The sequence below is a fragment of the Mercenaria mercenaria genome, chromosome 14, assembly GCF_021730395.1.
Source record: "Mercenaria mercenaria strain notata chromosome 14, MADL_Memer_1, whole genome shotgun sequence".
Lineage (NCBI taxonomy): Eukaryota > Metazoa > Mollusca > Bivalvia > Venerida > Veneridae > Mercenaria > Mercenaria mercenaria.
Genome location: NC_069374.1, coordinates 31,573,043 through 31,582,518, shown reverse-complemented (window position 1 = coordinate 31,582,518; position 9,476 = coordinate 31,573,043). Strand labels below are relative to the sequence as shown.

The window sequence follows — 9,476 nt, the reverse complement described above, 5'->3', positions numbered from 1 at the left end:
CAGGGATAATCTGCGTTGAAAGTTTCCTTAATAAAGCAACTGAAACAATTTGTAAGATTTTTTGCAAATTCAAGTTTCAGGCCTATTTTACCAATCTGAATATAGTTAACGAGGAAGAGGGAGAGAGAGAGAGGAAAATGTTAATGTTGTTAAAGGACATTTTCTAGATTTTTTTGACAGACTTCTTTTAAATTTTAAATAAATCTACGTCAGTGTGTCCTCTATTATTTTCAGCGACCGTAAGTGTATGTCACTATGCCCGTTTTTATGTTATGGACAAGATAGGTGCATGATCAATTTAAAATGGAAACTGAAGCAAACTGAAGAAATTTCATTTTTCATGTAAAATTGTTATTTTATTGTCACTATAGTACATAGGATATACGTAGTTGACATAAATAATTATACCGGTAATTATGCCCCCGAAGGGAGGCATATTAGTTTTCAACTGTCCGTCCGTTCGTTAGTTCGTCCGTTCGTTCGTTCGTTCGTCACAACATTAAAGTTTTGCATGAAGGCACTTCACTCGCGAACCACTGCACCCAGGACCTTCAAACTTCACATGCTGATAGTACTTATTGAGTACACGACCCATACTGACTTTGGGGTCACCAGGTCAAAGGTCAAGGCGCTGCGGGGGCATTTGTCAACATTAGTGACAGCTCTTGTTTGTTATAAAATTCCAAAATTTACATGATTTTTTTTTATTTCTATTTTTGAAAAAAAAATCTTGAATGTACCAATAACACACTTTTTATCTGTTTTTTTTTGTATGGACATCCTTTTTCTCTACTGTATAAGTAGCTTATGTCATTCACACCAAAAAGTAATAAATTATTATGGATATCCATGCTTTTTTCTGGAGTATTTAGACATTTCTCGGTTGTTGTTTCTTTGTGTGTGTGTTTTTTTTTTTTGTTGTTGTTAATTTTTGCCAGGGCCCATAACTCTGCTATCCGGTTTCATTGTTTCATTTCAAGGATGTTTGATTTAGAAAGAATCGTCTTTTACACGTTTCCTATGGAACACTTAAGCATGCTCAGCTTAGCATTAACTGTAATGGTATTCATTTGTGGCTACATTGACCAAAGCTACATTATCTTTACTTTTTGTCGTATTACTTGTAAACAGACATCTCCTTTTCTAGAAGCCGACCCATTTGCTTTTTGCCAACTGAAATATGTTCCACAGAGTTTGTGTTTGTTCACGCAGAGTTCGATACCGTCTGAAAATAATTCCACTTTCTATTTAATGAAAAACGGAAGGATGCACAGTAATAACTACTGGAAATCCCCATAAGATATTGAACTGAATGAGATTCTACATTACATGAATTATTTGTAACAGCAATATGATTTTGTTCCGTAGCGCCTGTGCAAGCCATAGTTTTGCATGGGAAAAGGGGCATAATTATACAAAAATCCAATTATCTCCTGTGAACAAAACACAGGGTCTGAGCACAGACTTCATTGAAATTAGTGCTTTTCTAACTATGAAAATATTCTCTATTTTGAAAGCTTCTTTATCTGTTTTAGCATAAAATTAAAAGCACCTTTGAACTTGTTCTAGCTTAAAGCTACATCAGAATAATTAACAAGCAGCATACAGGACAAAAAGTGGATAATTAAAGGTGTCCTATGTCGATACGTACATGTACGCTACTGTAATTGTTAATTTGACCCACTATACAAGTAAGTATATGTATATTTCCAGCTGCTGCCGTATTTACTGTTTGATATACATATTGATTCAGAAGTTTCTTGATGTAAAACTTGTACGTTAATAGAGTACCTTTTCACGTGTAATGATAATATATTCAATATGTAAAAAAAAATCTTTTTTATTCTATATGCTGATTGGAATCTGACGTTTACATATGGGACAATTTCCATAAATTATGTTGATTAGTACAGACTGACCTACTGTACTTAAAAGATATATGATTTTGTGTTTTCTAATGTGTTTAGAACGGATAAATGAATTTTGCTAACTTGCAGAAAATAAACACTAATGGATGCTGAAGGTAATAATACATGTATTTATATATGCCTATGTCTCAAATTGTATTTTTCGGCGACGCCGTCTAAATTCGTTTTCGTTACCTATGCCACGTGACTTCAGTTTGCAAATCAAACTACTTGATAACGCATTATAGATAATTTATCAAAATGGAAGATTTATGCAACACTCTGCCTGATTGGACGAGAGTGTCAATTTCTTTCACTCTGTTGATTGTGCTATGCTGAGTGAAATGTAGACAAAGCGTTTATCCTAAACGACGCTGTTCACAGTTTTAAAGCTAACTTTGGCTCAGTATATTTAGCAAGAATATTGATATATCTCAAAATGATAAGTAAGTTTAATAAATATGATAAAAACCTGTTCAAATACCAACATATATCAAATTAAAGAAAGAGCTGAATACGGTCTGCGTATCACATGAATAAGGGTGTGATAAGAGTCATTTATGTAGAGAAGTGCTTTTTAAAAGATTTTCCTTGTTACAATTGTCGTCTGTATATGAAAAGTTTTCTTGCTTTTGTGACTAATTCAGATTGCATATTAGAATGAGTACTTGTTTGCTTTGATATATTTGTTATAAATTATTTAACTGATTTATTATATATGAATATTTTTCTTTAGTATGGTATGCAAATATTGAACTCAGTTGAAATCTGTTTCATTATATATATGCTATATAATGTCTGAATCTCATTACACTGAAATGAAGGTACGCTGCATATAGTTTATCTATGTGATATGATTACGGTCAAACTTTGCTTATGAAACAGAAATATTGAAATAATTACAATTGTATGTTTTGCTTGAACTTCCCTTTTTTATAGGTGTGACGTCATTGTCCAAAGATTCATGAATAGCGAATATGCATTTGTTAAAGCGGGATCAGTTGGCCTATTTTTGAAATAAATAAAAATAATAAATAGAAATCCTTTAATTGATTTATTCTCATGTATTCAAATCAAACTTGATTTGTAGCATCTTTATTAGGCCCGCAGCCAACTTTGTTCAGCTGGGACATTTGACCCCTTTTAGGGCTGCTAGAGCTAAAACTAGAAATGCCTTTATACAGCGTCTCATGAACAGCTTGGTGGATCTTTGTCATACTTGGCCTGGAGCATCATTATAAGGTCCTCTTCCAAATTTATTTATATAGGAACTTGGGCCCTATTAGGGACCACTATAGCTAAAAGTAGATATGCCTTTCTTCGCATTAACCACTAAAATGTAATGGATTTTTATCAAACTCGATGTGTAACAATATCGTAAGGTCTCCTGCTATTTTGTTACAAATGGGGATAGGGACCCATTTAGCTAAAATATAAACACATTTAATGACCTCTTCTCATGAACCGATTCATGAATCTTCATCAAACTACTGCTGTAATTATTCGTCTAAGGATAAACAAAACAAAATTGCAACCCAACAAAACCTTTGCGAAAAATTAAAAGAGAACCATTTAAATCGTTAAAGTGCGGTGTTTAGTTTTGCAATTTGAAAAATGTTAGATGAAAGATGAATGTTAGATGAAAAATTCATAAACTTCTTCCCTTATTACAATTCGCCGACCATCATTTTTAAAGATATTTCTTGTTATATGTAATTTCAACATGAACTCTCCAGAATTTATCAAAATGTGGATCTTTCAGGGTGCCATCATTAACAAATCAAAGTACTGAAATTACTTTTAATTAGATAGCTAGATGGTAAAGATGACTCAGTTATGTTTTGTTACAAATTCAACATGTTTTAAAAATTACCATTTACTATCAATGTTAAAAAAAGTACTTTTTTATTGAATTTAATATGTACGGTTTTGCACCCCCCCCCCCCCCCCCCCCCCCCCCCGCTTCGAAGAAGAAGGGGTATATTGTTTTGCAGATGTCGGTCGGTCGGCCGGTCGGTATGTTGGTCGGTCGGAATGTAGACCAATCGGTATCCGGATGATAACTCAAGAACCCTTGAACCTAGGATCATGAAAGTTGATAGGGAGGTTGGTCATGACCAGCAGATGACCCCTATTGATTTTGAGCAGTAGGTCAAAGTTAAACCGTTTCCAGACGATAACTTGAGAACGCTTGGGTCTAGGATCACGAGTTTGAGGCCAGTAGGTCAAAGGTTAAGGTCACATTGACTCAGAACAGTAGAACTATTTTGCCAAATAACTAGAGAATGCTTTGGTATAAGGTCACATTAGATACGGAGGTCACTTATGACTGTCATATTACCCATAATTATTGATTTGAGGTCAGTAGGTCAAGTGACTAGCAGATGACTCCTATTAATTTTGAGATCAGTAGATCAAAGGTCAATATTACAGTGACCCGGAACAGTTAAAAGGTTTCCGGATGATAACTTGAGATCGTTTTTTTCTTGTGGGAGGTGTCTGGTCTGCGGAACCGTGTTATTTGGCCTATTGTATCGTGCTATCTGATCTGTGGTTCTGTAGTAACGTATTATATGGTTGGAAGTACCATGGTATCTGGTCTTGAGTATCGGAGTATCTGGTTTGTAGTACCGTGATGTCAAATCCATTTACTCACATACCAAACTTTTTTCTTCTTAGGCGTCTTATCAATCCATCCGCAGCGGGGTTGCGAGAACAGCCACCGCAGAGACTTTCTGATATCAGACAGACCTGTGATTTACATTGAAATATAGAAGGATTAAATTTTGTTACGACTATTCTTAATTTCTGTTTTGATATTTAAATTTATCACTGTTCCTTCGATAAAATTCATTTTCTTATCTTTCCACTGGTGTATTGTTTATTAATGTAACTCTTGTTCTTCTTGCTTCCAATTTCACATGAAATCAACCATAGTATTTTCCTAAGTAATGTATATAGAATGCAAGCAGAAAACGTTTTTCACTAACTTTAAAGGTTTCTCTTCTTAAACAAATTTTATTACTGTTATGACGTGAAAGTATAACAAACAAGGAAAACGATGACACAAAAATAATTAAAGAAATTCAACAGTATCTTGCTTCCAATTCGAGGCTTGAACGCAATACTGTCGTAACTCCTATTAAATAAAGAAGGACTTGACAATATTGCGTTCAACCCTCGAATTGCATTTAAAAACAGCTAAAACTGCATTTTAGCCACTCTGTCCAAAATGTTATGTTCGGTTAGCTGGTAAGATTCTCTGTGTTGATTGAAGTATTTCGTAGTAGAGGCAAAAGAGTTAGAATTATGATAGCTGGAATACCATTGTATGGCTTAAGTTTTTTGACAAATTATTTTATAAATAAAAGATAAAATATTGCCTTTATCGCATTTTGCGCTACATATCATTTATTTTATATGTAAAAAAAAAACTGGTGTCAAAAATTATTGTATTGCGGTAAATATCACAGCCACGTGTCATTGTTACGGTCAAAAATGACAGTTTATAATTTTGTAAATTGTCGCATCCACGTGTCATTGAAATATTCGGTCTTACAATATAACAAATTTTAATAATGTCAAAAATCACAGTTTATAGTTTTGTAAATTGTACATCCACGCTTCACCGTGACTGACTTAGAATATATCGGTTGCTTTTTGTAAAAGTGAAATAAATGAGATATATGTGTGTGCGAAATAAAAATAGTATAACGTTTGAGATTCAGTATAGAAAATATAAAACAAAATCAGAATTCTTAACGGTTTTCACTCCATTGTTATTTATTAGAATCGGATCAGTGCGTATCAGAATAAATCACAGCTATATGAACATACAACTGTATTATTTTTACTGTTAGTATATTTATTACAAGATTGCTACATGATATAATTGACTGATACATAAATTTAGCACTACTGAAAGTATATAAGATACACAACTGAAACATAGATGCGAGTGCTTAATTTTAATTATCATGTTTACGAAGCATACAGTCGAACAAATAGTTGTCACTTTTAAGTTTAAATGTGAACATGATATACTGAACAAACTTACCAAATTCGTTTTTTTTTGTGACTGTTAAAAAATGAATAAAATTACATGTTTTAACTTGATGTTAAATTTTAATATTACATTAATATTGATTTTAAAATAAAATAGCATATAGCAGCCGAACACTTGGTAACATTGGGAGAGTGATGAAAAAAAAAACCGGATTAAACTATTATAAATATGCTTGGTAGAGCTAAGAGAAACGAACTGTAAAAATGAAATAAATGTATATTAAGAGTTTAAGAAAAACAAACTTCATAGTTCTTTGTCCTGATTTTTATACAAGTATAACTAATTCCATAATTTAGCTATAAGTAGGAAAATGGAAGTGGTTCATGAGGTCACCGCATCTGATCCCTTTTCAATACCTTCATTTACTTAAAGACAAAAGACTTTACGACATGCTGCCTATATTCGGATAACCTTTTTGGACATCATTTTGTTCAAAACACGACTTTTGTTGACATGACAACAGCGCCTATCAATCTTTCCAAGACAAAACATTCAGCTGTTTATAAGTTTTTCAATGCAAATTGTAATAAATAATGGAAACTGACTGTATTTCTCTGGCTTATTAGTTATCTTTTTAACTATTAGTGCAAAACTGCAGGTAATTATCCCGTACCATTGCGCAATATAATATTTTTGTATCGAGAAACACGCACGAGTTCTGCAGTGGAGATATTGCATGACTTGACTAAATTCCCGATATAAAGCTAATAATCTCTTTATTACATACTATCTACACATATTGATATAATATAAATATTATGAAGGTTTTCAATAGCCTTAATAAAGTTGACAATACTGACCGGCCGCGTCATACCAAAGACGTGAAAAATCGTACCAGTAGCTCCCTTGCTTGGCGCTCAGCATTAAAAGGGAAACTGGCTTCTCTTCTCTCATACTCTCGTGGCAGTGGATTTCACCAGGAATGTGATGTCGAGGATGATTAATATAAGTTGTAGAACTTGCTTCACAATCGACCTAAAATTAATTAGTATGAATTAAATAGACAATACTGACGTAAATAAAAAATGTACTCCACATCAATCAACGATACACCTTAAAATGACGATATGCACTTGTAATGAAGTTCAGAAATATTGAATTTTCCGATTCCATTGTAACTAAACGGAGAGTAAAACCAGTTATGTAATAATTATGTTAATACACGCACGGGAGCATATAATAGTTATATAATGTCTCGTTTTTGCCAAAGAACTATAAAAACATTTTTATAGCTCTTTGTTTTTGCAATAGTTTTCACTGTGAATTATTTAATCCATAGCTAAGATATACATGTATTGACGTGAGGGATTCTTTTCCCAATATATCCAGGTTTTAGAGAGAAAAAAAATACAGTTCATTATAAATTTTTAAAAAAAGAAGAGTTTTTCCGCTTAAACAAAGAGCTATAAAATAAATGTTTTTATAGTTCTTTGGCTTAAAGCATTGATAGATATGGAGTTTTAACGAATTTGTTTTCCATATTGCCACATTCCAGTCAAAAGCTTACACCATATGTAATAATAAAATACATGTTATGGATTCATATAATAAAAAAGGGTCTTGGAAGTTACATATTCCTTACATGAAAATGGGTTTTATAGTCATCACAAAACACGTAGACTAATGTAATAACTTCAAAACTGGACAACAAAATCCTGTTGAGTTTATATGATTTTGAAAACAATGCAGCTGCTGCAAATTTGCCAGATCTAATCTTGTTACCTTGCATAACATTTGTCGTGTGGTCATTTCTTTAAAAATAGGGCGTTTGCGTCTCGACCCGCTGTCAACGACGTCTTCATAATGTCAACTTTGTTCACAAAAATTTTCGTAAGTCTATTTATCCTGTTTTAATCCTTAAAAAATATATCTATCAATTTTCATTCTGTAAACAGTGTATCTTTGGAAGAGTAAGAATATACATTTTCAAAAATATACTAATCCCTGTTTATGTAAAAATATATTTTACTGTTTCATGTAGATTCATTTATTTATCTGGAAATAATAAAACTATCTATATTATTAATAGGTGTATTATGACATCAAATTATCTAAATTATTGCTTTTGTCAGTATGTTCCAGAATGCTTTGACTGTTTAGTGTTTTGCCCATATTTGTACATGGTCTTATGACGTCATTTTTATATCAGACAACGTTTGACTGCCACAGACATAAGTTCGAATGACCAGATGACCGATTGACATTTTTATTATGGAGACGTCACTGAAGTGTTAGGAAATACATCAACAGAGTCGAGATGATATTCTGTAGCGGAAATTTGATTTGCTGCTATTGGTGATTTTACAAGACGTCAAAACGTCGACATGGCCGCTAGCGTTACTAAGGTTATAAGGAACAGAACAGAACAGAACAGAATATATACTTTATTGACTAATACATAATACATCGTCATACATTCATACTAGTACAAAAATATCACGTAATTATGTAGGTAAATACATGTTGTTATATATACAACAGACTTGTTTTAAGAGGATTGTTGTATTTAAATTGCCGTTTACTGCCTCGATAGCCTAGTGGTAAAGCGTCCGCTTCGAGTGCGGGAGGTCGTGGGTTCGATCCCCGGCCGCGTCATACCAAAGACGTGAAAAATGGTACCAGTACAGTAGCTGCCTTGCTTGACGCTCAGTATTAAAAGGGAAATTGGCTTCTCTTCTCTCATACCCTCGCGGCATTGGATTCCATCATTCAGGAATGAAGTGTCGAGAGTGATTAACATTAATGTTGTAGAACTTGCTTCACAATCAACCGAAGATAAATTATGTATAAAGACATCAAAGACATTGCGTGTATTTTTATATCTAGATAAATAATAGATATAAATAAATCATATCATTTCTATTATCAGACTGCAATAAACATACAAGATTTTTTGATATATTTCTTTCTTAACTCTGAATAAGATGGACATTTCAAAATAAAATGGAATTCATCTTCTATATCTTGCATATTGCAGCTATACTAAACTGCACATAACTGGAACAGAGTTGTAGAACCAGTCTACTACTTCTTTGAAGTACTTTTCTGATTTTGTTATTATTAAAACTTCGCTGAATAGGTTTTTTGACTAGTTTGAGGTTTTATATTCAGTTTCCTGGTAAAACTAGAGCAACTTACATGAACATTTTGTATGGCACTTTTAATCCCTTGCAGATGATTCACTATGACTTGATTTGTAGCATCATACTTTCTCCCCGAAAAAAAAAAAGAGTTTCTACAGAATAAACTCATAAAATATTTAAGAATTCTTCAATGAAATTGTATACGAGTATAACAGTTCCGTGCAGAACTGTCATGCCTTGCAGTTTTATTGTCATAATGCGTAGAAACGGAGGATAATTTCTGTAATTTTAACTGCCATTAGCTAAATTATATTCACTGCAGAAAATGAAACCATGCACGCTCTGTTGATGGATTTCAATGTAGGGGTTTTGTTCTGTGAAACTTCCTGATTAAAAAGCACGGTTTTAAAACAAAACAAA

At 32.9% G+C, this 9,476-nt stretch overlaps 1 protein-coding gene across 1 annotated transcript in view; it reads left to right on the top strand.

The window, feature by feature from the left end:
- The first annotated feature begins 1,755 nt into the window (after positions 1-1,755).
- LOC123527172 (synaptotagmin-1-like) overlaps positions 1,756-9,476 on the top strand; it is a 44,098-nt gene continuing 36,377 nt past the window's right edge. Inside the window, exon 1 of the mRNA XM_045306472.2 lies at positions 1,756-2,023. The gene's annotated coding sequence lies outside the window, so the exon portion shown is untranslated. The remainder of the gene's footprint in view (positions 2,024-9,476) is intronic.